Genomic DNA, 25,080 nt, shown 5'->3' with positions numbered 1-25,080 from the left:
CCACCTCCCACCCAAGAAACTTGTTCTGGCTAGGGGTCCCCACCAGGTCACAGTTGTTCCCCTCTACCGTAGGGACGGCTGCGTGCGCGGGTCTCAACACTGCTCCCCGAAGCACGAGCGCCCCACCCAGTCCCTGGCGTGATTCCTAAGCTTGGGGCCCCGAAGCCTTTTCTCCTGGGGACTCCGTGACGGCAGGAATCAGGCCCGAGGTCCCCTCCTCTAACGGGTCCTCCTTGAGGGGTTCAGGGGAGTACGGAGGGAGAATGCGGGCACTGCGCCCTCAGGCTGGGTCTCCCGCAGTACCGCACTCTTCACAGAGCCTTGCGGGCGGGCGGGCGGGCGGCTAGGGGGCCTGAGGCAACAAGTGACGCTACTTGCGGGCGGGGGCCACTGTACCTGCCTGAGGCGCAGGCCAAGACACCCTCTTGGGGAGGAGGGGGGTGGTGGCAGGCACCCGGCCGACCCGGCCTAAGAGCTCCTGGGGCCCAGCTTCTGCACAGGAAGCTTTGGGGCTGGATAGGGTTGGGGGGAGGGAGAACTGGGAGAGAACAGAGACGTGGCTCTTCCCAAGTCCGAAGTCTCCCTCCCCCAGGTTTCACCACCCAGGCCCCAAGGAGAGTTTGCAAGGGATGAGGGGAGGGGGCAGGGCAGAAGCCGCCGACGTGGAGGGAGGAAGAACAATTCCCGATTGCCTCTCCTACTTGGGCGATGCTTTCCCCCTACCCACCACCCAGGCCTCCTGGGCAAGGGCCCAGCCTGACCAGCTGGAGCGGATTTGGGCGAAGGAGGAAAAAGGGCTTCTGAGCCCTCCCCAGCTTCCCTCTGCCGCCCTCCTGATTGGCTGTGCGTCCCCGGAGCCCAACTTCAGTCGCTCCAGACTCCGTTGAGCCCCAGGGGAGCAGGAGTGCGGTGACCTGGGGCAGGAAGGGCAGCCACGAATCCCAGGCCTGGCATCTTGGGGGCCCCTGGGGGGTAGTGGCGCGGACAGGCCGGCCCCCGCAGCCTCCGCGAGGCCCAGCTCGCCGCGTCTCGCGGCCTCGGCTCCTCTCCGCCCCCCGCCCTTCCCTTCCCTCCCAGCGGCGGCCTCCCTCCTCCTCCGCCCCCCCACCCCGCCCGCCACCTCCCCCCGGTTTCTCATTCCTGCCACTAGCGCGCTCGGCGGCTCATTCCGCGGCCGCCGCCAGCCAAGGGGAGCGTCTCGAGCAGATGCCGCGGGGGCCGCTCGCAGCCGCCGCCGACTTGTGAATGGGACCCGGACTGGGGCCGGGGCTGACACCGCTGCGCTCGTCCTGCGCCAGGGACCGACGACCGGCAACTCTCGCCCACCCTCCAGGATCCCAGGTGAGGCGCGCCGCCAGTACCTTCCTCCCGCCTGGATGGAGCTTCTTGGTGGGGGGGGGGGGGGTTGTTCGCTGGATGAGACTGTCTCGGGGTGGGGGGAGGTCTGACTCGAGAAGGTTTCACACATGCAAAGCAGAACGGGGGAAGGGCGGAGGTAAGAGATGTGTTTAAAAATCAAAAAGGAAGAAGGGAGCCAGCTGTGGGCGCGGGCAGCGCAGGGGGCAGAGGCGCCAGATGTGCGCTCCAACCTCTCCTCCCGGCTCTGGCCTCCTCTCTGGGGTCTGCGCCGAGGCCGCAGGAGAGGGGCTTTGCTGCCGGCTGGAGCTGGAGGCTGCACAGCTGCGCTCCGGACACGCCGACTGCCCCGGTCAGCTCTCTGGGGAAAGTCGCCCCCGGCGCGGTGCCGGCCCGCCCTGCGCCTCTTTCCAATAGCAGCGACGTGACCACGCTTTGCAGGGTCCCTACCCCTTCCTCCTCAATCTCCGCGGAGCGCTCCCGGGGACTCAGTCCCTCCATCGAGACCGCCGGGGAAGCCCCAGAAAACGGAAGGAACCCATATCGCGTCGGCGATTCCCCCGCACTTTAATAGCGTGGGTTTGGGTCCGCTGACTGCGGCTCTGGGGCTGCCGACTGCGGCGCGCGCGCTCAAGCTGGAGTCTTCTCGGGGGCTCCAGGGGGCCGTTTGTCAGCTCCCGGCAGCCCGAGGGGTGATGTGCGCGCGGCTCAGACTCGGGCTTGGCTCTGGCTGGGTCTTGGCGGAGCCTGCCGGGGTCAACGTTAACTTTGCGAAGCAAGCCTTCCCTGCAGCCTGCGCCTCCTCCCGGAGCGCGCGGAGTCTCTCCAGTTTCGCGCGCACGGCTTCCCTCCTTCAGCTTTGCCCCGGAACGGGAGCCGCGGATGGGAAGCTGGAGAAGCCCGCAGGATGGTGGGGAGGGGCGGCGAGGAGAGCACCCGTCTCCCTCTCCAGCCTGGTAGAGCTGTAGGAGGCCCGTTTGGCGCTGTGAAGGAAAGACTCCCCAGAGAAAGTGGGGTCAGGGAGGCCCCCGGGTCGCGCTTCTTCATCCCTTTCTTGCCAAGGCCTTGCTTTCTCCAGGGCGGGGTTGGGGAGTGGGGGAGCTCCGCATGCCCCCTTCTCCCGGATGAAAGGTTTTCTAAATGCTAGAAAAAGAAAGCCCTGTTGCTTTTGCTGATAATGTAGCAGGAATTTCACGGGCCATCGCGCTGCTATTAAGAAATCGCATCTTTTAATTATTTAATAATGCCATCCCTGCATGACGGCGGGTCGTTTCTAAGGGGTGGGGTGGAAGGTTGTCTCTAAAACCCTGCTGCATGAGGGCATAGATCTGCCTGTAAAGTCTTCCCCCGAACCTTTCCCCCTAAAGAAATTTTTTTCGGATGCCTCTGAAATATTTCCGTTTTCCTCTTTGGATCATTCCTACCGGTTTAACATGAGACAGAGAGTAAGTTTTCAGTTTAATCACAGAGAAGGCACGATAATTAATCTGGTGAGAGGATGGATAGATTTCTTTATCACTTGGGCTTGCAGCAGACAGACGTCGATGGTTTTGCGGGGTGTCTGGATTTCCCGGGGATAGGGACGTGGAAACGTTCTCAGGAGCGAGGATCCGCCAGCATCACTTCAGCACATTTGCCACGCTGGGCTCTGAGAGCTAGAGCCTAATACGATGAGAGAGAAAAGAAGGGGCTGACCTTCATTTCATTAATCCTGAAATTACTCTCCCTACAAATACAGAGATGCAGGCATCAGAACCCAGAAATAATCTCTGCCCAACCCCAACTGCAGGGAGCCTGGTCTTCTTCCAGTAGAACAAAGGAGCAAAAAGTTGCAAAACAAAGAGACAGAGTGTTGGGGCCAATGCTAGAGGGACCCAGAAGCTCCTGGACACTAAAGTTCCTTAGTCATGAGCTCTGATTCAAAGTTTTAGAGTTGGCCAGTGGGCCCTGGAATTCAAGCCTCTGTGCAAAACTGAAATCCTGCCTAGTACAAAGGAATGTGAGTAGTTTTCAAGTACAGACCAAGGAAAGGCATCTGAAAGGCTAGGAAACTTTCCTTCAGTGAGAATTATCTTTACATTCTGCTTTTAAAGCATTGTGAATTAGTACATTTAAAATTTTGTGCAGCTGTAGTTTATTATTAATAATAATTTCTATCATTATTTTCCTTGTTGTTTGAGAGTCAGCACATGCTGGTCATTTTATTTTATTTGAAAAAAAAAAAAAATCACCCTCCTCACCCCTGAGGAAGGGAAAATGAAATGAAGACCTGCATTGACGAGACTGGGATAGGATAAACTGTTGAGGCCCAGACATGTAGATTTACTCAAACTGGGCTTATTGCTTACTAGAAAAATAGGCTTTTAAAATAGCTCTAATTGAAGCAGTGGACCATCTTGATAGCTCTTCAGAACTTTCATTATGCTCAGCACTCTTATCAGAACACCAGACAGTAAAATTACTAGAAATCTAAATTCTATTTTCAATTAAGATGCAATCTTTTGTTAATTTGAGAATTTAAAAAAAAAAAAAGTTAAGTCTATGCTTTTTTATGACCCAGAACTCAGATTTCCTCTTTGCAGTGGTGGCTGTGGATATGTATGTTTGTTTAATTGTGCAAAGATTGGTGGTGGGGGGGTGGCAGGGTTGGAGAGCCTTGCCATGATTTGGGGGACTACAGATCAATTTCATGCTCCTTTAATGCACTTGTCTTCATAATTCATGGTTTTTTTTCCACTTTGAATAGAATTACATGGCTGCTTTGTAAAGATTCTGGTTTGGGGCCCCTCATACGGGAAATGCCATGACTTTGACCTCAAGGCTTGATTTACAGTGCCAGAGCTACACTCCCCTGAGCATAGTGTGTCTCAGAACCTTGCCTGTGAATGTCTGTGACTTATGAAGTTGACAGTTCATGTAAACTTTGATCTGTGATATTCAAAGCCATTTTTGGAATCATCTAAAGGAGATCTGCATTTCTGATTTTAGTCTGCCTTCATTTTTCTACACATTAGGCGCTTGTTCCAGAAACGTGATCATTTAAGTTTATTTTCAGTATTGATTTTTTTTTACTTTGATCATAGGAATACCTAAACATTAAATAGTAATGATAAGGCAGTGATCTACAGTTTGAAAGCAGGTAGCAAACCTTTTTTCTTGAACTGTCAAGGTTACAGAATGACTATAAATTACTAAGTTTCTTTTTTCCTAGAAAATTAAACATTGTATAAATTCACCAGCCAGTGATTTAAGGGATGGAAATGTGTTTGAGGTGTTTATCCCCCTTACACAATTGGTTATTGCTTCATAAAAAGTTACCTGATTTGTCAAGAACCCCCATTCTAGATTTACCAATCATTGTAGTTGTCAGCCTTTCCAATCCGAGTTCATTTCCCCTGAAATAGGTCTTTGGTCTATCTATATGTGTGTGTTTGCGATTTAACGGACTAGGGGAAAAACATCAACAGGTCTGGTAAAAAAGAAAAAAATAAAGCTGGAGAAAGTTTGACAAATTCTGGTGCACAGTAGCAGTAAGAATGAGCTTTTCCATCAGGATTATTGTGATAGCCATCCACAGCCTCCTCTGTGGGCAAGGAAGGACTAAAGAAAACACTCGAGGAGGATAATTAGACATCTTTCTGCTATAATTTTACCCTGACGTTAAGGGCCTTGTGCATCTCTGGAAATGGGCTCCTTCGCGGAAGATTGCACTTCTGGCCACTAGAGGGCAATGGCACTCTTCTCCAACTTTGTGCATGGGGCCCATCTGCTTTTGAGGGCACCATGAAAAGCGGTTTTGTTACCATCAGCCTTGTCTGGCCCTCTCAGGAGAGACCGAATTCAATCTAGCTGTGGTTCAGGCTACTGCTTGAGCAGTTTGTCAGGATTAACATCTTTCTACTCAGTGGATCCCCTTACCTTCAGTCTCTTCTTCTCACCTTGGCATTTACTCGAAAGTTGCAAAATCTGTATCTTGAGATTGTCTGAGCAGGAGATGGGTGGGGGCTGGGCTCTGTGATAAACAAGGTCAGTTCTCACTGAGGCAGTGATCCTGGAGGATTTTCTGGCTCTTTTTTTTTGCCCCCCTGCAAAAGGCATCATTTTAGACTCTGAGGGGAAGGGAATGAATAAAGAAGAGAAATATCAGTGAGATTCCTATGATATTATGGCCTATCCTTTCAAGAGGTTTTGAAATCATGTGCAAGACATTTTTAATTTGCAAAAAAGAATAGCAGTTTGATCCTTGGTAAACACTTCTTCTCATGGAGTTTGAATATAACAGTAAATGTTTTACTATTACCTTTAAACCATTCTTGATATTGCTGTACGGAAACTAACTTTAGCAGAGAGTACAATTTAATTCAAGATTGGTCCTCACGCACTGGAGTTTAATCATTTGACTTTTTTTTCCCCTCCTCAGTGATACGGAAATTACTGCTTATGATTAAATTGCATATTCCAGGCTGCACAAATTTGTATTTGTTACTGTTTGATAGTGTCATTATGAAATTCAGAAGAATGAAACAAAAAACTAATGCTATATTATAATTAAGAGGAAAGCTCTATTAAAAAAAATAAGTACTGTCTTAAGTGGATTCTTATTTGTATCTTTTTTTTTTTTCTTTTTAACTGAGTACAGTTGCCTCCCTGGTGAATCAGCAGTGGAGTTCTCTGCAGCTCTGAGTGTGTTGGAATGCATAGGCAGTTGATGCAGGAGGAATCGATGCAAATGGATTATGGGGGGAGTATTAAGCAACGCAGTGGAAAGTAAGACAAAGTGTTTTGTAAACCGATGCTCACTTACTGCCGGACAGTTTATTTAACTTAAAAAAAGGAGGCACATTTAAATTCTACGTGCTTGTGAATAATGCATGTTTGTTAGAACTGGAGGCAAAATTTCGTTGTTATTTGGTTTAATCAGTCATCAGACAGTTGCAGAGTTCCGGGATGCTTATTGAGATAAAGCATTGTTCTCAGAGTCTCGGTGGTCAGGGTTGCTGCCCAGGCAGAGGATCTGGTGCACAGGATGTTAAATGAGATGGGAGTTGGAGAGAGCAACAGAGAGGGAAGAAGGAAAGAGGAGGGAAAAAAGTGTGTGGGAGAGACAAGTGATGCTCTTTCTCATGGCTGGCGGAGGAGTGGTGTCCCTCCCCTCCTCTGTCTCTATTCCTTTAGACCATGTGAGGTGCTGAAGCCAGAAAGTTGGCATAAACAGCTTCACAGGCCACAGTCAACAGTGGCCAGAGCCTTATTCTGTTGCCTTCTGGCACTGGGTCCTGGTCAGAGGACGTTGTGAATAAGCACTGCCTTTTCCTTGAATGTTCCTGGTTACTCCAGATGAAGAATAACATTCCCTTCCTCCGTGGACCTCCTTAGTTGCCAGAAATTCTCCTGACATGGTCCTCTGCCCTGGCATGATTTCACAAATTAAGGGTACTTCTCCACTTTGACTTTTCTTGCACACTGGCTTCGGATGCAGCATTTCCCACCACAGTGATCACCTAGCAGCAACCGTGGCGGTCAGGGCCCCTCCCTGGATTTGGTGTAAGACACACAGACCTTTTCAGCCGTCAGTAGGCTCCACCAGGGAGAGCAGGCGGTGAGAATTTGGAGCAGCCTCCCTGCCATGGTTGCTGTTTTATTCTCAGTAAGAACAAACATGGATGAAGGCAGGAACAGACGTTATATCTCATGACGGTGCATTCACCCGCGCCGTGGTCTCTCGGGACGTGTTCCGTCGTCATCCCCGAGGCTCACACTTGGAGGCAACACTGCCTAGTGGCAGGGCCGGGACCGGGGTGAGGAGGGAGAAGCTAAGACATGCAAGTGCAGAGTCTGAATCTGTCTTTGTTGAAAATGTTGGTATTTTGTTCATCTTGGATTTTTTCCAGTTATCTTGATTTTTTAAAGTATTTCCTTAAAATATTATTTATCTCAATTTTTGAGCTTTTTGGCATCCCCTTGTATTTTTTGCCCACCTGACTCATCCTAGAATGAGCTAAGTGACTTCCCTGAGACTCTGCTGCCTCACCTGTAAAAATGGAGTTAATCATAACATCTACGTCCTAAAGATGGTTGTAAAGTTAACATGAGCATTGAGTGCAATGCTTGGTTCATGACAAGCATTCAGTGAATGCTCAGGCCTTTTTGTCCCCTCAGAAGGAGACCTACACTTCACTTTTATAGCCTAATGGTGGCAGGTGGAAGTTCTCCTTCACAGTGATGGGCCAAAATTCTGCCCCGAATGTCCCCTTTAGATTGAGGCCTCCCCCAGTTAGTGATGAATTGTTTATTAGTACCTGCCTCTTTTTTTCTTTCTTTTTTTTTTTTTTCTGACTCAAAAGTTTAAGTGATCCATCCGTCTTCCATTTAAAATATTCAAAAGGCAGCCGAGATTTTAGAGGTAGTTACAGCTTTTGAAGAGTGTCTGCCTCCTTCCTACCTGTGCATTGTCTCCCTGCTCTGTTTGCCTGTGGGTTGCTGTGCTAAGTTGCCCTGAAGGAATACCTTACCGGGAAAGTTTGCTAAGCATGTGATGCTGAGACATTCATCACAGGGTTTGCTTCCGTTTAAAAGGGACTCATTACTATTCCAGACTAGCTTAAATGATAATTAGTCTCTTGATAAATCGTCGCCCTTTCCAGAATATTCCTGTTTGTTTTTCAGGTAGATGTAGTTTGGGGCTGCGAGGGGATTGAGCACTGATGGTCTGACTTATGGAAGGACTGTCGCTTGAAGAAGCTCTGGCCCTGGCTGTGGTCTTCCTTAGGTCCAGGAAAAAAGCACAGTGATTTGGCATCATGTTAAAAATAGCAGGAGCCCTCACCCCCACGCAGCCCTTAATGGTATTCCAACTGTTTTCACACCCGGCGTCACAGTGAGGCTGGGCTTCCCAAGGCGCCTGGACCTTCCCGGTTCTCCTGCTGTGTCCCATCTGCGGCCTTCTTGTGTCATCTGTTCCCACCCCAGGCTCTCCCGCGTTCCTCCCGAGTGCACCGCACAATGAGAGGGAGGATCTGCCTGCGTTTGCCTGGGAAAGGGAAAGGGAAACAGCCAACTTTTTGAGATGCTACTGTGTGCCAAGTTCTGCACACGGTACCTCCATTATTCTGTGCAGTCCCCCTCTGAGCACGGTGCTGTCATTTCCATTTTACACGTGGGGAAAATGACCCCCAAGGGGGATTCAGGACACATGTCTAAGCTCCTCAGGCTGGAGGAAGGACAGCTGGGTGTCCAAGCCAGTCCTGACTCCACGTGCCCAGCTGTTTTCTTCTGTGTGATGGACGTTTGCAATCCTGGGCCTCCTCAGCTTCCTGGAGAAGAGCAGCTGGACACAGAGCGGAGCTGATGGCTCGATCCTGTGCTCCTGCAAGACCCCGAATCTTATCCAGATAAAGGAGCCTCCGAGATCTTAGGGTCTAACCCCCCTCAGATGGTTTTCTGCTTGCTGCTAATCCTGCAGCTTCTGACATGTCCTAATGACAGCCTGCTAACTACCTCCCAGGAAACCCGTGATGCTAGAGGTGATTTGTTAACTCTGGTCATTAAAATGTCCCATCATATGAGGAGCTAAAATTCCCCTTGTGTAACTTTCTCCCAATAGTTACACTTTGCCCCTGCTCCCCATCACTTTTTCCTTCTCCTGACAGCCCTCCAAGTACTTGAAAATTGGCATCCGATGACCGTTAAAACCTAACGTTTGTTGAGCTCTTAGCTATTTCAGGCACTGTGCTAAGAACACTAACTGAACTGTCAGCTATTCCAGTCAACTTTCTTTTAGAGATGAGGGTCCAGGGACCGAGAGAGGAACCACGACTTGCCTGAGATCACATGGTAATTCAGGGGCAGTTTGAACAAGAACTGGGTGGTCTTGGCTTTTAACTCAGTCCTTTACCATTATCTAAAAGCAAAAGCCTCTTTGTTCTTTTTAGAGTCTGTATACCTGTGGTCTGATTCTAATTTAAACATCTCATTAGTTCAAATATATATATATATGTATATATGAATTATATATTATATATTCAGCCTGTTATGTCATTAGGCAGTTAAATTGCAACACCTAAATATGGGACTTTGCATGGATCTCTGTTTGGAAGTCATGGTCAGTCAATCCAGTGTCACTTGATAATATTTTGCAAAATGTACTGTTTGACCCCTGCCCTTCAGCTCCATCTTGCTTTACAGACATCTACCCTAAATGTCTCCATTCCACGCTTCCATAGGTAGCAAAGTAAGAGTGCTGTCCTCACCTTGTCACCCCCAGGCCTTCACAGGGCCCTCTAGCAGGATTTGGTTTGCACTCCATCTCAAACCCATTTCTTTACCACCTACTTGAATGAAAGGCCTGGGCTGGGCACATTGAAATGGTCAAATCACAGGGCCTTACCTCAGAGAGCTGACAGTATCCAAGGTGCAGAGCATACTAGATCTGTGTATAGAAACCCAAGGCTGCGTACCGTCAGTGCTGCAAAGGAAGTCTAAACAAGAGGGCCACAGGAAGGCAAGCCACATCCCATGAAGTGATCAAGGCTGGTTTGGGGAAGGAATAACAGAATTGCACTCCTGCATGGTAGGAAGGGACCCTTGAGGCCACCCAGACCAACACGCATGCCACCAGGTGCTCCGTTCCTGGCTGCTGTGTGCTGGTGATGGTGCAGCGTGACCAGTCATACGGGACTCATTACCCCTGGACGCAGACCACCGAGGCACTAGGAACTGTGTGTCCCCAAAGGTTCTGTGTTCTTAAGTACCAGGCCTTGATGTCATGCAGGTAGATGTAATTCTCCCTCCACACTGCAGTTACTCAGTATTCAAGTTGTCTTCCAGGATACCTTCTCTCTAGCCTTAACATCTCCAGAATGAACACCCCATTCATTCTGGCTCCAGCCCTCCTTGGAGGAGGGAAGGACTGAAAACAGAAATCTAGAAGCAGCCAGACTCTGGACTATCAGCTCCCTTCTCCATACATCTTTTATTGCAGCCTGAGGCTACATTACATTAACTTTTACTGCCAGCCACATCACCCAGAGGACTTACGCTTCACAGTTTATTTGTTTGTTTGTTTTTCCTTATGTGTTGCTGTTAAGTCACATTTCCCCACCTGTGCCCGTGCCCATAAGACGCGGTAAGGCACCGTCAGTGGTGTCAGCTCAGGCTCTGGAGTCAGGCTGCCCTCCTTCAGAGCTTGGCGCTGCTGCTCCCCAGCTGTGCAGGGCACTTTGTCTGTTTCTCGATTTCCCATCTATAACACAGGCTTGATAGTATCTACCTTACAGGGTGGTGCTGGTGTTGAATCATATTAATATAAAATGCTTAAAGAGTAACATAAAAAATGCTTAAAGAGGTTGCAATTATTGTTATTTCTGTTATATTTCATATTGTTATTGATCCAGCCTCCCAAAACATTTTTGAATTTAAACCTTTACTCTGTCATCCAGAGTATCTGTCATCCCTTCTGGTCTCATGCAGTAGATTGGTTTACTCAGACACCTGCCTTGCTTGTTAAAAACAACACAAAACAACAACAAAAATACTGAGAATAGAAGCAGGGACAGAATCTTGTTAGACCACACGAGACACGCCTTTGAGGGATTCCACACCCTAGAATACAGTTTTCTTCCTGTTGCTCATTCCTTGCAACGTATAATTGACATTTTTTGCTTATTTATTTGTTTCGCAGCATAGAACCAAAACCCACTTCCTACGTTTGGAGATTAACCCATAATAAGATGCACTGTAGAAAGAAAGCCCCCCCTGCTCTTCCAGGGCCCTTAAGGGCCGGAGCGTTGCTTCCCCAGCTCTCCTGGAAGTGAGGACACTGAGTCAGTGCCGACTTCCCAGTGTGCTTTAACTTTGGATTCAGTATCTTACACATACATGGGCACGCATGCACATACACACCCACACACAGCCACTGGCCGTGAAGAACTCACTCTGGTCATTGTGGGAGTGGCTGCGGTGTCACCCAGTTTCCAGGGGTAACCAGGGTGGTAGGCAAGCTCTAGCTACCCGGGTCAGTGGGGACTGCTGTGGTGCCCTCACCCACCCGGTTCCATGGCAGGATCTCGTCTGTGGTTCCGACTCTCTAGGCTCCTGACCTTCCTGGCCATTTTCTGCACCTGCTTCTCCACTCTTCCTGCAAGCACTGTGCTACCCAGAGTCTGTTTCTGTTGCTTTGAATTAAGAAACTCAAAAGGCTTTGTTGCTTTGCATATTCTTGCAAGACTGTTGTGAGAAAACTTACCCACTGCAATACTGAGTGGCGTATCTGGTTTTCGAGTTCCTCCCAAATGCTGAATAGAATGCTGACAGGTAGGTAGATGTTAAGATGAGGATAGAGCAGAGGAAACCTTTGTTAAATATTGAATAGTCCAGTAGGGATGGAGCAGGAATTGGGCAGAGTGTCAAGACCCAGGCAGAAGCCTACTGACGCAGCTCAGTGGATGAGATGGGATTTCCCCAGACAGCGTGACCGTGAGGCATGTGGATGGCAAACCGTCTCTTGGAAGGAACAGAACAGGTTGTGTGGGAAAGTGGCCCATGGATGCTGGCTGTGAAATCAAAGCAGAATTCCAAAAATATTATCCAGGTGAAGCTAAAGCCAGATTTGGGGACAAGAGTCCAATTTGTATCCCTGATTCAAGGGCAGCTAGATAGAAAGGAGTACTCTAAATTCAGAGCCAAACATCTTGGAGGAGGCAGGATGGAATACATAGGAACTCTCCAGACATCGATGGGAACACAGAACGTGCCCCTATAAGAAGGGGCAAGTGACCTCGTCACATCCCAGCTTCGGGAGGGGACAGCTCCCACAACGTCCTGGCATCCTGGCTGCTTTGTTGACCCAAGGACTGGATGATCAGGTGGAAGTTGTCAGTGCTTAAAGCCAGGCACGTCGGGGCAGCAAGAACAGACAGGGGAAAGCTTCCTCTGCAGTGGGCCCCTATCATCCCGGGACAGCCTGGCCCACTCTTAAAAAGGAATCAGCATCACCCTTCTATAGAGTGGAGCCTTCAGGGCAAGCTCGGGTTTTCAAAGCTTCTGAGATTTGCAAGCCTAATGCGGCAGTTAGTTTAAACCATTGAATGGCTTAGGTTTTGTGGGGATGGTGCCCCTTGCCCAGACCTGACCCCAGTGTCACCAAGCTGCTCAGAAGTCTTGGAGCCATGCTTTTCAACGTTTACGTGGTCCTGCCTGACTGGGCCCCATGGACACACGTCAGACCACAAACCAAGGATGCGTAACCAAACATCGGGGAGGCTGCGTGGGCAGCTGGGCCAGGAGTTGTCATCTTTCCATTGTCTACCTTATTAAAGCCTGAATATTTAAAGGTTTTTAAATATCTAACAGCATAGTTACAGGTTTTATAAAATATTTCACTGATAGTAGCAGCAAAACTGTGCTTAAGTTTGGAATCCAAATTGAAAATCAGGGGTCCTTTATGCCAACAATTCCAATTCACAGCACTTTGCCTAAAATATCCCAAAAGCAAAGGGAGATTGCTGTTGACCTGTCTCACTCCACTGTATAATTCATACATGGACTTGGCTATAGTATAAGATGTGGTTTTCATTTTTATTGTTGTTCTTGAGAACTTAAGAAGCACTGTATAAGTGAAGCATCACTATTAGTATTATCATCCTAGAGTGAAAACTGCAATTTATCGGTTAGAGCTGGGCACACTCGCCTTCGAAGTTATGCATTGGTGATTCTTGTGTTTTATTCATCGTTGTTCCTACCGCAAGCCTTGCCGAGAATCTTCAACTTCAGCAAATCTCGACAGCGCGTTTGGGAGCATTAGTCCGGAGACTGATGCGGCCTGAGAGGACACGTCTCTGCAGTGAGGGATGGACCCTGTGGAATCATTTCAGCTGCCCTCTCCCCGTCAGCCCCATTGCTGCCGTGCCCTGCATTGCAAGCCAGAGAAGGGCCAGATTTTCACTTACAGAGAGGCATGCCTCTTGTTCTTTTCTTGTTGGGTGCTTAACTTCTGTCTCATTTTTTATGAATGGAGAAAGATCACCTGTCAGCAAGTTTGCGGCCAATTGTTGACAAATTTTTCCTAATAGGCTGCCCTTTGGTTCCCTCCTTCTAGGCGGACCAGCCTAGCTCACCCTGCCATTCTGATAAATAGCTGTGTGGCCTTGGGCAAACCAATTAACCTCAGTTTCCTCATCTGTAAAGTGGCCTTTTGGGTCCTTTCCAGCTCTGAAATGGTCTGGCTCTCAAGTCTTCTTCCACAAATCACCTGGCATGGTGCCTTCTGACTGTCACATCTCAGCATTCGAGAGAAGGAGCCATGCAGACAAAAACACCAGGATGTAAATGCCCAACTTTGATTTGCCTGGGCAGAGTATGCCTGCAGCGTGGTGAGTTTGGGACTCTTTGTGGAGTACATTGCATGTCACATTTGAGGCTTTGAACTTCATTCCCTAGGTCCTAGGGAGCCTTTGCAGAGTTTGGAGCAGGGGACTGATGTGTTCAATGCTTTATGAAATGATTTCTGGACCAGCATTGAGAGGAACTGATAGAAAGGCGCAGAGACTGTAAACAGGGAAACTGGTATGGAAGGTGTCAGGGCAGAGATAGTGAAGCTGGAACTAGGGGGCAGCATTATTATAATAGCTGATGTGTGCAGAGCACTTACTGTATGCCCACACAGTGCTCAGCACTTTCCATAAATTATCTCAATCCACCCTCACTACAACCTTAATGAGGTGGAAGCTGTAATTAGCTCCATTTATAAAACATAGAAATCAAGACTCAAGGTAGTTAAACAACCTTCCCCAGTGTCATGCAGCTAGCAAGTGGACAGTCAGGGATTTGAACACAGAGGTTTTATGTTCTTCCTTGCTCTGTTATAGGGAGATAGACTTAAGAGGCTTCCAGGGGTAGGTACATGACACTTGCTACAGATGGTCCAAGGAATGGGAATGGATATTTTGCAGGGTGTTTACTGAGTGCCTGGGACTGAGCCTCCTGGACTTTATCTCACTACATCTTCCCAATAAAACCCATAAATAGAAGCCCCAATATCACATTGACAGACAGCTGCAAAGAATTTGAACTCAGGACCTGAAAGAACCAGAAAGCTTTTCCTGTGACTCTTCTAATGCATCCAAAATTGCTGGATTCTTGCCTTTCTCCCCACCCATGATGATGTAAAGATGACACCAAATATTGTGTTTTCTGTTCTGTGCTCATACAGCTTAAGTATTTTAAAAGATGTGTTATGCACAAAAGAAGTTGTGTGTGCATGATCTATGTTCTCTCTTGATCTTTTGGTTCCTGTCCAGCCCTGGCAAAGAGGAGGGGAAGATGCCACCGAGAGTGTCATTCCAGAACATTTACTTGGCATCCAGGGTTTACAGTGTATTTCTAGGTGGTGTTGAGGGAAGACATGTAAACCCAGCCTTTCCCCATCGATGGCCACTGTCCCCTTTCTGTCATGCAGCACCATGACCCGTACAATGTACAGGAAAAGTGGGGAAAGAGAGGCACATGCAGCTGCTCTGATGCATATTAATAAGGACCCAGGCTTCTGAGACAGAAAAGAATCATCTACACTGGGTTTGAAGAGGACTTGAAGAGACATCAAATTTGTTGCTCCAAGCTAAGACTTAACAATAAATGCAACTGCAAACACCAGCATGGCAAAGTCCTGTTCAAAGAAACGAAGTCTCTGTGCTTTGTGTTTCTTTGTCTGCTCTTGTATTCTTGGAAAATTTTCATCCGTATTCCCCTTGAGCCATCCTTTTCCTCATCTCTAATTTGGTAATCAGCTCACTGTGGGACAAGAGGGAACTCATTTCCCTTATCTGGATCAAAGTTTTTCTTTTCTTTTCTTTTCTTTTCTTTTTTTTTTTTTTTTTTGTAGAATAAGAAGGTTCGAATGGAAAATTGCCTCCCCATGGGAGGGATCTGGAGGAATAGCTGGGCTCCACTGAAACAGTCCAAAAAGAAGTTCCAGTCCCCCTGCTTGACCTGGAGAATACCTGTGTTGCTCTTCTCCTAACCCAGCTCCTGGGCTTCAGATTTTCATTTGGACAATGAAAACCGAATTGATGGTAGTAGGCTCTTGGGAACTCAGAAGTTAGTTCTCAGCCCTGGCAAAGAGCCTCCAGAACCTGTCCCCCGGCTCATTTAAATTAGCAGTTGTAGAAACAAAGCAAGTAAGAAAAGCTTTGTGGGTAAGAATGTGAATTGATTGAATTCATGGAAATCGCACCACTCTTCAAGGATTGTCTTTGCTTAGTGCTGAAAATATTGATACTATCTCTAGTATTGTTTCCCCTGTTTTCACATTTGCATGGGAAATGATTCGATTAACACTTTTTCTCAAGATGATTTTCTTCCTCTGAGAAAGCTACATTGATTGTGTTGGCGTGGCCCAGTGGGCATGCCTTCTTCCCATGCAGGGCTGATCTGGATGCAGAAGGGGAGCTGTTTCGGAAACAGTGACTCTCCCTGCATTGTTGTGCCTGCCTCCTTTCTGGGCTCAGTTGGGCTTGCTGCAGGGGAGCATTGAGAATGCCCTTCACATGCTCTCAAATGTGAGAAACTGTGCTAATACAACTCTAATTTTCATACCAAATTGAACAAGAAATGAGTTTGTCGGAAATAATCATGGCTCTTGCAGAGGTGCCGGGTTGGGTGGTTACTGAGATGTGAGTGTTACTCCGTGAGGTCACACTGTGTTGTGTGGGTGTGTAGATGGAGGTCATCTGGCGTGCTGGGCCCAGTTACACCCCCTGGGAAACTCCTAAGGGCCTTTCTTGGCAGCGGCTTAGCCCAGAGAGGAATATTCCTTTATGTCCCACCATATTTGGCTCCCGTCTGCCTCCTTCCCAGTGCCCTGCTTGGCCTCTTACAAAAAACAGACAAAACAAAGCAAAACAACCCTTTTGGTAAGTCCTTCAATCTCTGTGAAATGTATGCTTGACCTTAAAGACAGTGTGACTTGATGGTGGGTCTACGGAGGTGGACCTGGGGATGCAGTGTAGTTTGGGGGAGGACTGGGAAGACCTCTGTCTCTCATTGTATGCAACATGTAGAAACAGATTTTAAATCTATGATCTGTGAGGCCAGAATTCTTTGGCTTTGTAACTCATAGGTTAACTTTTTAATGTATTTCCCTGAATCTCTCAATAATTTTTGCAGGATCCAGGACTCTGTGAATACATCTGAGTTTCCAAAGTCAATGTAGGTTCCTCCGCATCTTTTGGGGTCTCTCTTTTGAGCTAATAGGGTGCGCATTGTGATTTTTTAAATTGACGTATAGTCAGTTTACAATGTTGTGTCAATTTCTGGTGTGTAGTGTAATGGTTCAGTCATACATATGCATACGTGTATTTGTTTTCATATTCTTTTTCCTTATTGCTTACTACAAGGTATTGAATATAATTCCCTGTGCTATACAGTATAAACTTGTTACTTATCTATTTTATATATAGTATTTAGCATATATAATGCTCAATTTATCCCTTCCTCTCCCCTCTACCCTCTGGTAACCATAAGGTGGTTTTCTATCTGTGAGTCTGTTTCTGTTTTGTAAGTAAGTTCATTTGGCTTTTTTTAAGATTCCACATATAAATGATATCATATGGTATTTTTCTTTCTCTTTCTGGCTTACTTCACTTAGAATGACAATCTTCAGGTCCATCCATGTTGCTGCAGATGGCATTATTTTATTATTTTTTAAGGCTGAGTAGTATTCCATTGTATAAATATACCACAGCTTTTTTATCCAGTGATCAGTTGATGGACATTAGGTTGTTTCCACATCTTGGCTATTGTGAATAGTGTTGCTCTGAACCCTGGGGTGCATGTATCTTTTCAAATTAGAGTTCCCTCTGGATATATAGGACACAGAGTGATTTAAATCTGATATCCTCTCAATACTCTGTCGTGCCTTCACAACAACGTAAAAATACGGACTCTTCCTTGATGGTCTTGACCATGTGCTTTAAGTTCATTATCTCTGTCAGGTCTCATGACAACAGTGAGAGCCTGACCTGAGTATAGAGCAGTGATTAAAAGCTCACGTGTGAAGGGGGTTCCTACTAAGAAGGTTGTGATTTCGCTGTCACCGTTTTTTAGCTGTGTGGCCATGGGTATCCTTTTTTTGTGTCAGGTTCCTCATCTGCACCATTGGGATGACAGTGGCATCTTCAGAGATCCAAGTGAGTACTTGATGAGTGCTAGCTGATGACCCTGTGAGGGAGAAGTGTATTGTAAGTTCTGCTCTGCAGAGAGGGCGTGAAGGTACAGGGAGCTTATACGCTCTTGCTCTGGGTTACACGGCTAGTGAGTGACAATGTGAAATTTGTATCCAAGTTCCAGGACTCCAAGCCCATTTGTTCCTTTCCATTCCCTCTGCTGACGTTTACTGAGCTATTATAGTTCCTCTCTTCTACCCCAAACCATCACCTGGATTTGGTGAGGACTTGTTCTCCATTGCTTTTGAGTTTCATGCTTCACTTTGAAAGAAATTGACATAAATAGTGCTCAGTTTCCCAGCATGACTCATATTTGCATAGCTCTGAGGATGTTAAGAACTCAATTTTCTCCACCAGATCCTTTGTTTTGAGCTTTTGTGTGTTTATAATTGAAATTTCAGGATGATAGCTCTCTAAGCCAGGGCTGTCCAGCAGACACGTAACACAAGCCACAAATGTGAGGCACATGTGTAATTTAAAATTTTTCTAGTAGTCCAATGGAAAAAGTGAAAAGGAAATATGTGACAATTTTAATAATGCATTTTATTTAAGCCAATATATCCAAAATATTATAATATGTAATTAATATAAAATTATTGATATTATCTTTCTCATTCTTTTTTCATACTAAGTCTTTGAATCTAGTGTGTACTGTACACATATAACCCATCTCAGTTGGAAGAGCTCAATAGCCCCTTGTAGATGGTGGGCACTGTGTAGATAGGACAGGTCTTGATTTTTTGAAGGACAGTGTATACAACACATTTTTTAAAACATAAATTATTGGTGAGGAAGCTATTCTGTAAGACATGTTATTATGGTATCTAATACCCTGTACTTTCACCCCTATTTTTCAGACAAAGAAACTTAAGGCTCGGATTATGGAACATGCTTATCATTGTACAGCTAGCAAGATGCAGAACTTGAATTTAGATTTTACAAATTCTCTCTCCCTTTCCAGGGTTCTTTCTGCAATACTGTAACCCCTTAATAGCAATGATGATGATGACAGTGATGAGGAAACAGTAATATTAACATAATAATTCAGTTAACACCTGGTATTGATGTAAATTTCTCTTACACAGTCTCACTTATGGTTGTGTTTATGTATATTTGAGACACAATCCTTTAAAATATATATTTACATCCTAAATGAGCTCCTACCAGTTTGCAGATAGACAGGTCTAAAGCTAACCAAGAAGATGTGGTAACTCAGTGAACCTAGCTCCTTCCAATGCCAAGTTTATCCAGAAAATCAGATTCATGTGAAGATTAGAGAGAGTTTCAGTGGGATGTATGAAGCATGAACAGCAGGGAGAAGTGGTGTGGTGCTTGGGCCACGTGGGTCCCTCTGTGTGGACATGCATGTGGAAGACCTGGGCAGAGGGAGACAAGGCTCATGGCTACCTGTCAGTCTCGCCACTTGTTAGACCACGGCTTCACGAGCCCCCTTCTTTAATTCTTTATAGCTCCATGGCAGCTTCTCTATGTCTCCACCCCAAAGCTGAATCTAACAGAGGAATCCATAGAAAGGGGATGACCAAGATAGAGTCATTCTTACCTACTGCCTCTCAGAGAACCATGGCGTCCAGAAGTATGAGCAAGCTAACACTGTCACAAGCTTCAGACCATGCTCGTGAGCCACCCATACTCACAGGTGGCCCTGAAGCAAAATAGGTTATGTTAAAGATGTGTCATCCTTGAAGTCATGCAGTTAGCAAATATTCATGATACACTGATAATCAATTAAGCTGGAGATACAAGGGTGGACAAGAGAGTTTCTACTCTTATGGACCTTACGTTTTAGTTTGAGGGAAAGGACAATACAATATCAACAAATGAACAAATATTTTTCAGTAGTGATGAGTGTGATCAGTAAAATGTGGCAATGTGATGCATTATGAGGTGACTGACATTTGAGAATGAGAGCCACTCTCTGCCCATCCCAGCTGAGTAGTGCTGATGAGAATGACAAAGATGACTGTGAAGTTATTTACCATTACTAGGGGCCTACAGAGTGATGAGGAGGGAAGGAAGAAAGGGAAGGAGAAAAATAGACAAAAGAAGAATAAAAGTGGGAAGGAAGGATGGAAGTGGAGGCAGGGAGAAAAGGAGGACAGGCTACCAGTATCATGGCTGACATTTTTCCTAAGTGATGGCAGGGTATCTCAGCATTTGTTCGGAGAACTGGGTCCCCGGATGATGAAGGACAGCCCTAGAGGAAAAGGAACTTGACCAGCACACGGGTGGCGTCAGGGCTCCTCCACGAGCAGCATCTGCGCCTCTTTGTCCCCGTGTGTGTGTTCGTGCCCGTGTCTCCTCGTGGACAGTGGTTCGTTGCCTTCATGCCAGGGATGGTCTGTCTGAGCAGCGTTATGTTGGGAGAGTGATACGCATTTCCTGGGGGTTCTGAGAGGTGGATAAATGCGTAGAACAAGTTTGCATTAAGTAAATGGTTGAAATGGATAAAATTATTAGAACAGAGTTCCTTTGAGTAATGGAAAGAAGCTTTGAGATGATGTCTGGAAGAATATAGCCCACACGTATTTGAGGGATTGCTTTGACAGAGAAAGTTATTAGATTTTTCACCCTTGACAATACTTAAAAAAAAAAAAAAAAGCAACAAAATATCCATCTCAGGAAGAGACATTTACATTAAATCTGAAGCTCTGCCTTGCTCTGAGGTATTAGCTATTAGTGCAAGAACAGGGAATTGCTTTCTCAGAGGCATTGGCCGTAGCAGTGGTCTACCCATCTGGGTATCACCAGCCATGCCCCTCTGGTGGGGGGTGCTCTGGCTGCCCTCTCAGTGCAACATCCTTAACTTCACTTTCTCTTAGTTTTTCTTAAGATATTTCTCTTTCTCAGAAAAAGAAAGACAATTTTTTTTTTCTCCTTTTCCTTTGTTGGCCACTCAGCCTTTTCCCTTAAAAACTACAGATTCTTACTGCTTTCTTTCTTAGTATTTTCCTCCAGGCATCTTCTTTTGTCCTATTTTGCTTCCTCTCTGGGATGATTCATAAACTTCGTAGCATCACCTGCCATCCTAACACTGCCTACTCCTCAGGCTGCATTCCAGACTTAACTTAGCACACCCTTAAACATGATCCCTTTCCTGTGCTCTGTATTTCAGTGATATCAACACTGTCCACCAAGTTACCAATCAGAGGCAATTTAAATAAATGAACATCAACTTTGGGGGCCCCATCTTTGAGACCTCATGTCTAGTCCATTGCCAGTTTCTATTGATTTTGTTTCTGACTTCTTTCACAGTATGTTCATTTTTCTAATTCTGCCATTATCTCATTTTCATCCCATTTCTCTTCTGAGATTTAAGATTCCTCCTTATTATCCTGACTTATTCTGACTCTTACTCATTCTCCTGACTCTCCTTGCTTCCTTCCTTTGATCAGAGCCCTCTGACTTTCTTCAGCTCCAATGATCAGTGCTTCTTTAGTATTTAGCACAAAGCAGGTTACAGTGGTTGCAGGCTACAGAAGTTTAGCTGAAAAGAGCTTACAATAAAAGTTTGGGGCCTTATCATTGGGAAGTTCGGGAATGGTCTAGCTTCTGGCAAGACTAGGTACAGGACTTAACAATCTTATGAACTCTGTCTTTTCACGTCTCCATCATATATACAGACATCTCCATCTACTTATCTCTGCTTCTCTGAGAGCATTGGTCTCACTCTTACTGCTGCTGAGAGGTTTTCTCCATGTGACAAAAACAATGACACAGTGACCACTGGAAGTCTCAGAACATACCATTGATACTTCAGATTGTAAAAGCAGAAAAGAGTGATCTCCCTGCTCCTATGTCAGAAAACTCCAAAGAAGTTAGAGTGTCGCTTAGTGAAAGGTTCAGAGCTGTGCTTTTCTATATTTATTTTATACTAAATACTTAGAAAAATAAAAATGCAATAACATAATAATAATAATAATAATAATAATAATAATAATAATAATAATAATAATAATAAAATAATAATAATAATAATTGTACCCCTAAAGCGATGGTTATCAACTTGGAATAATTTTTTTTCACCAGGGGACATTTGGGGAAGTCTGGGGACATCTTTGGTTGTCACCACTGGGGAGAGCTGTGCTACTGGCATCTAGTAAGTAAGGGCCAGGGATGCTACTGAACACCCTATAATGCCCAGAACATCACCCTCTCCCCACAACAAATAATTATCTGGAGCAGTAGTACTAATGCTGAGAATGAAGGCCAATCTGAAAGATTCATTGTTGAGGGGCCATAGCGACCTGAATTCATAGAGACCTAGAAGGTAAATCATATCTTTTTATAGTTAGGAAACTGAGACTAATAGAAGCTAATTTGTCCCAAGTCATCCAGTTAAAAACCTAGGTCCCCATGAAGCCCAAACCCTTACTTTTTAGAGCAAATATATTATCCTGCCTTTTTAATGACTTCTCCAGCACAAAAATCATAATTTGAAAACATACACATATTTTTCTCAATAACCAAAACGCTTTTCATGTAAAACAACCAGATAAAAGTATTAACGAGAAGAGGCTCTACAAAGATACTGTCCACATGGTCTTCTGCAGCCGTGCCTTCATGAAAATGTAGCACACTGCTGTGAGTTACTTTCCAAGAACTTGTCAAAAAAAAAAAAATTGCACATCGGATGCTCAGCTTACCCATTATTGAACCAGTTGAAATTTGATTTTTGGGTGTAGGTAAGGAGACAGCTGTCATTCAGGGGAGTTAAAATGTGTCCCTGTCTGCTGTCAGGAAATTGCACAACCCCTTCTATTTCTTTGAGTCTGAATCTTCATTGTAGTTTCCCATTTGTAAATATTGATGTACATGCAGTGCCTCCTAGAGGATTCTATGAGGGAAACAGAACCAGTAGGATATACATACATTAAGAGATTTATTGAAAGGAATTGGCTTAAGCTGTTGTGAAGGGGGTTGGCTAAGTGGGTCTGAAATCTATGGGGCTGGTGGGCAGGAAGGGCAGGGCTGCAGGGCGTGCATGGGAGCTGTGCTCCACAGATGGAATCTCCCCTTCATTCAGGAAGCCCCCATTCTCTTAAGGCCTTTCAGCCGGTCGAATCCAGTCCACCAGATTAGTTATGATAATCTTCTGTAACAAAGAAAATTGATCATAGACTTTATTTAGATCAACAAAATACCTTTACAGCAACACCTGGGTTAGTGTTTGACTCTGTAACTGGAAACTATAACCTAGACAAGCTGACACAGAAAACTGACCATCACATGTAGTAACTACCTTTTTTTTCTAAAAACTATATTTTAGATGGTGTAGTATACATTATCGGAACGTATAACGAGTGCGAAGGAATGTACAAATATGGCGTTTCTCTTAACACTGTGAGAATGTGGTTACCATAACTAGCTATCTAGATGTCATCTGTTCTCCGTGGTTGGAGACATATCTGTATACAACTAATTCCTTGTGGTTCTGTGTTGAAACTCATTGTGATGTCACACCAAGGAGCAATGCAGTAGACTGGGCAGAGCTAGGCGTGAGTCTGGCCAGTTCGCCAAGCCTGGCTGTGCTATGTCAGAGCTATGTGAGTGCATCTGTCACTTATCTGCATGAGAGATAGCAGTACGCTGCCTCATAGATTCTGGTGAGATGCACTTGAGCGACGGTTAAGCAGTGAAAGGCAACATAGGTACATTCATGCATAGATATGCATAGGCATGTGTACGCACACACATAGGCACACAGAAGCTATTTTAGCAAGCATCTGTTTATACTCAAAGCATCTACCTTGTAATAGCCACAGTGCCTAGTAGGGACTAGACACCCAGAGATAAAACTCTCATAGTCTGTACCCTCAAAGTGCTGATAGCCTGGAGGAGGAGAGTATAATTAAATTGGTGATTTCAGTAGGTTCTGATACATGCTGTAATGCACATATTTAGAACCATAAAAAGGCCTTTTGAATGTTGAATAGCTGAAAGCAAAATTAAGTAGCTAGAAGTCTGTTCTTTGTGTGTGTGCTCCTCGCATGACCGTTAGGACCAGCTCTGCCTTAATGAGGAATTACTGCATGTTTGGGTTGAACTAAAGCTCTCGGCAGGCTGCCAGGAGGAAGAGGCTTGGATTCCCAGATGTTGGCCAGGTGAAGAGCTCGGGCAGTGTGGTTTATTTACTTGTCCATTTATTTATGGCCATTCCTGTCCTTAGGAGAGGTTGAAGGGGCCTTCGCAAATACCAGAACTGCGCTAAGATTTCAACAAAATTAAGTTTTAAAGAAATTAGGATGAAGAGGAAGCAAGACCAAGGTTGTGTAAGGTAGAGCCAGAACTTCACCGAAAACCTCACCATAATCTGTGACACACAGCATTGTTTCCTAGTCACCAAAGCAGCTGGAGAAACACCAAGAGTCACACAACCACCACAGATCTCAGACTGGGGTAGTAGTCAGAAAGGACGTACACAGGGTTCTGCGGTAGGAAAGAGGGTGATGGCTTATTCTAGCTAAGGAGACCCAGGAAGACTTCTCTGCAGAGGTGACATAATTTGATCTTCCTCTTCATCCTTGCAGACTAAACATTTAAAGTGACATCTGAAAGAACAGCTTTGTTCTTTGCAAATTCTATCCCAGCAATAGCAGTAGAAGATAGAACTGATTCAGAGAGAGGTCTTTTGCTGTAAATTCTTTGCAGAATGTGCCAGGGTATAAATGAAAGAAAATAAGGAAAGCTCTTTGTCATGAGCAAGAGATGCATTTATAGCTCTGGGCCAGGGATGGGGCTTGATAAAATGATTTTCCAGATGCATTAGTCAATTCCGTGAGTGTTTATTGAGCACCTACTATGTGCTTGGCTTTAAGCCAGAACTGAGGCCAGGATATTTAATCGTCTATAATCTTCCTGAAGAAAAGCCTAGCCTAGAGGGAGAAGAGGTATATAGAAATCAGTCTCTTTTCCATTGTAACAGTAGTGGTGGGAAGGGTGGGAGGGGACCTTGGTGACAGTGCTGGCTTGCTGAGGTATGATCAAAATAGTTCACAGAAAATGCTAAGGATGAGTGTTCAGGTGAAAAAATTAAGCACCCAAATCATTTTAAAGTAATGACATTATTTATGCTGAGACTTTATAATAAATATTCATCTCACATTTTTAGGGAATTAATACTAAAGAAACAGCTTGAAATGTTAAAAAATTAGGTGCACAAAATATTCATCATGGCAAAAAAGAGAGAAAAGTTTAAATAACAAGAGGAGATCAGTTAAATAATTATGGTATATGTTTATGGTGGTCTGAAATTGTCACTGAAGTAGTCACAAAGAAGATGTAGCTGCAGGGATGTAAGCTTAGGATAAAATGTTAAGAAGTGCCAAGGAGGCCATGGGATTACCTGTTCAGTGTGATTTCCACTTTCTACATACACACACCAGAGGGTGGAAGGGAAATACTCTGAAATACCAGTGGCAATTATGTAGGGAGGATATGATGAATAATTTTATTTTCTTTTAAAGTTTTACTACTTTTCAGTTTTTCA

General features: G+C 45.4%; 1 protein-coding gene across 1 annotated transcript in view; it reads left to right on the top strand.

Annotated features, from left to right (window-relative positions):
• The first annotated feature begins 433 nt into the window (after nucleotides 1-433).
• CDH11 (cadherin 11) overlaps nucleotides 434-25,080 on the top strand; it is a 141,862-nt gene continuing 117,215 nt past the window's right edge. Inside the window, exon 1 of the mRNA XM_032486455.1 lies at nucleotides 434-1,341. The gene's annotated coding sequence lies outside the window, so the exon portion shown is untranslated. The remainder of the gene's footprint in view (nucleotides 1,342-25,080) is intronic.

This window comes from Camelus ferus, chromosome 9 (genome assembly GCF_009834535.1).
Source record: "Camelus ferus isolate YT-003-E chromosome 9, BCGSAC_Cfer_1.0, whole genome shotgun sequence".
NCBI classification, from domain to species: Eukaryota; Metazoa; Chordata; class Mammalia; order Artiodactyla; family Camelidae; genus Camelus; species Camelus ferus.
Note: the sequence above shows the minus strand (reverse complement) of the source record. Positions and strands in the feature narration are given on the sequence as shown.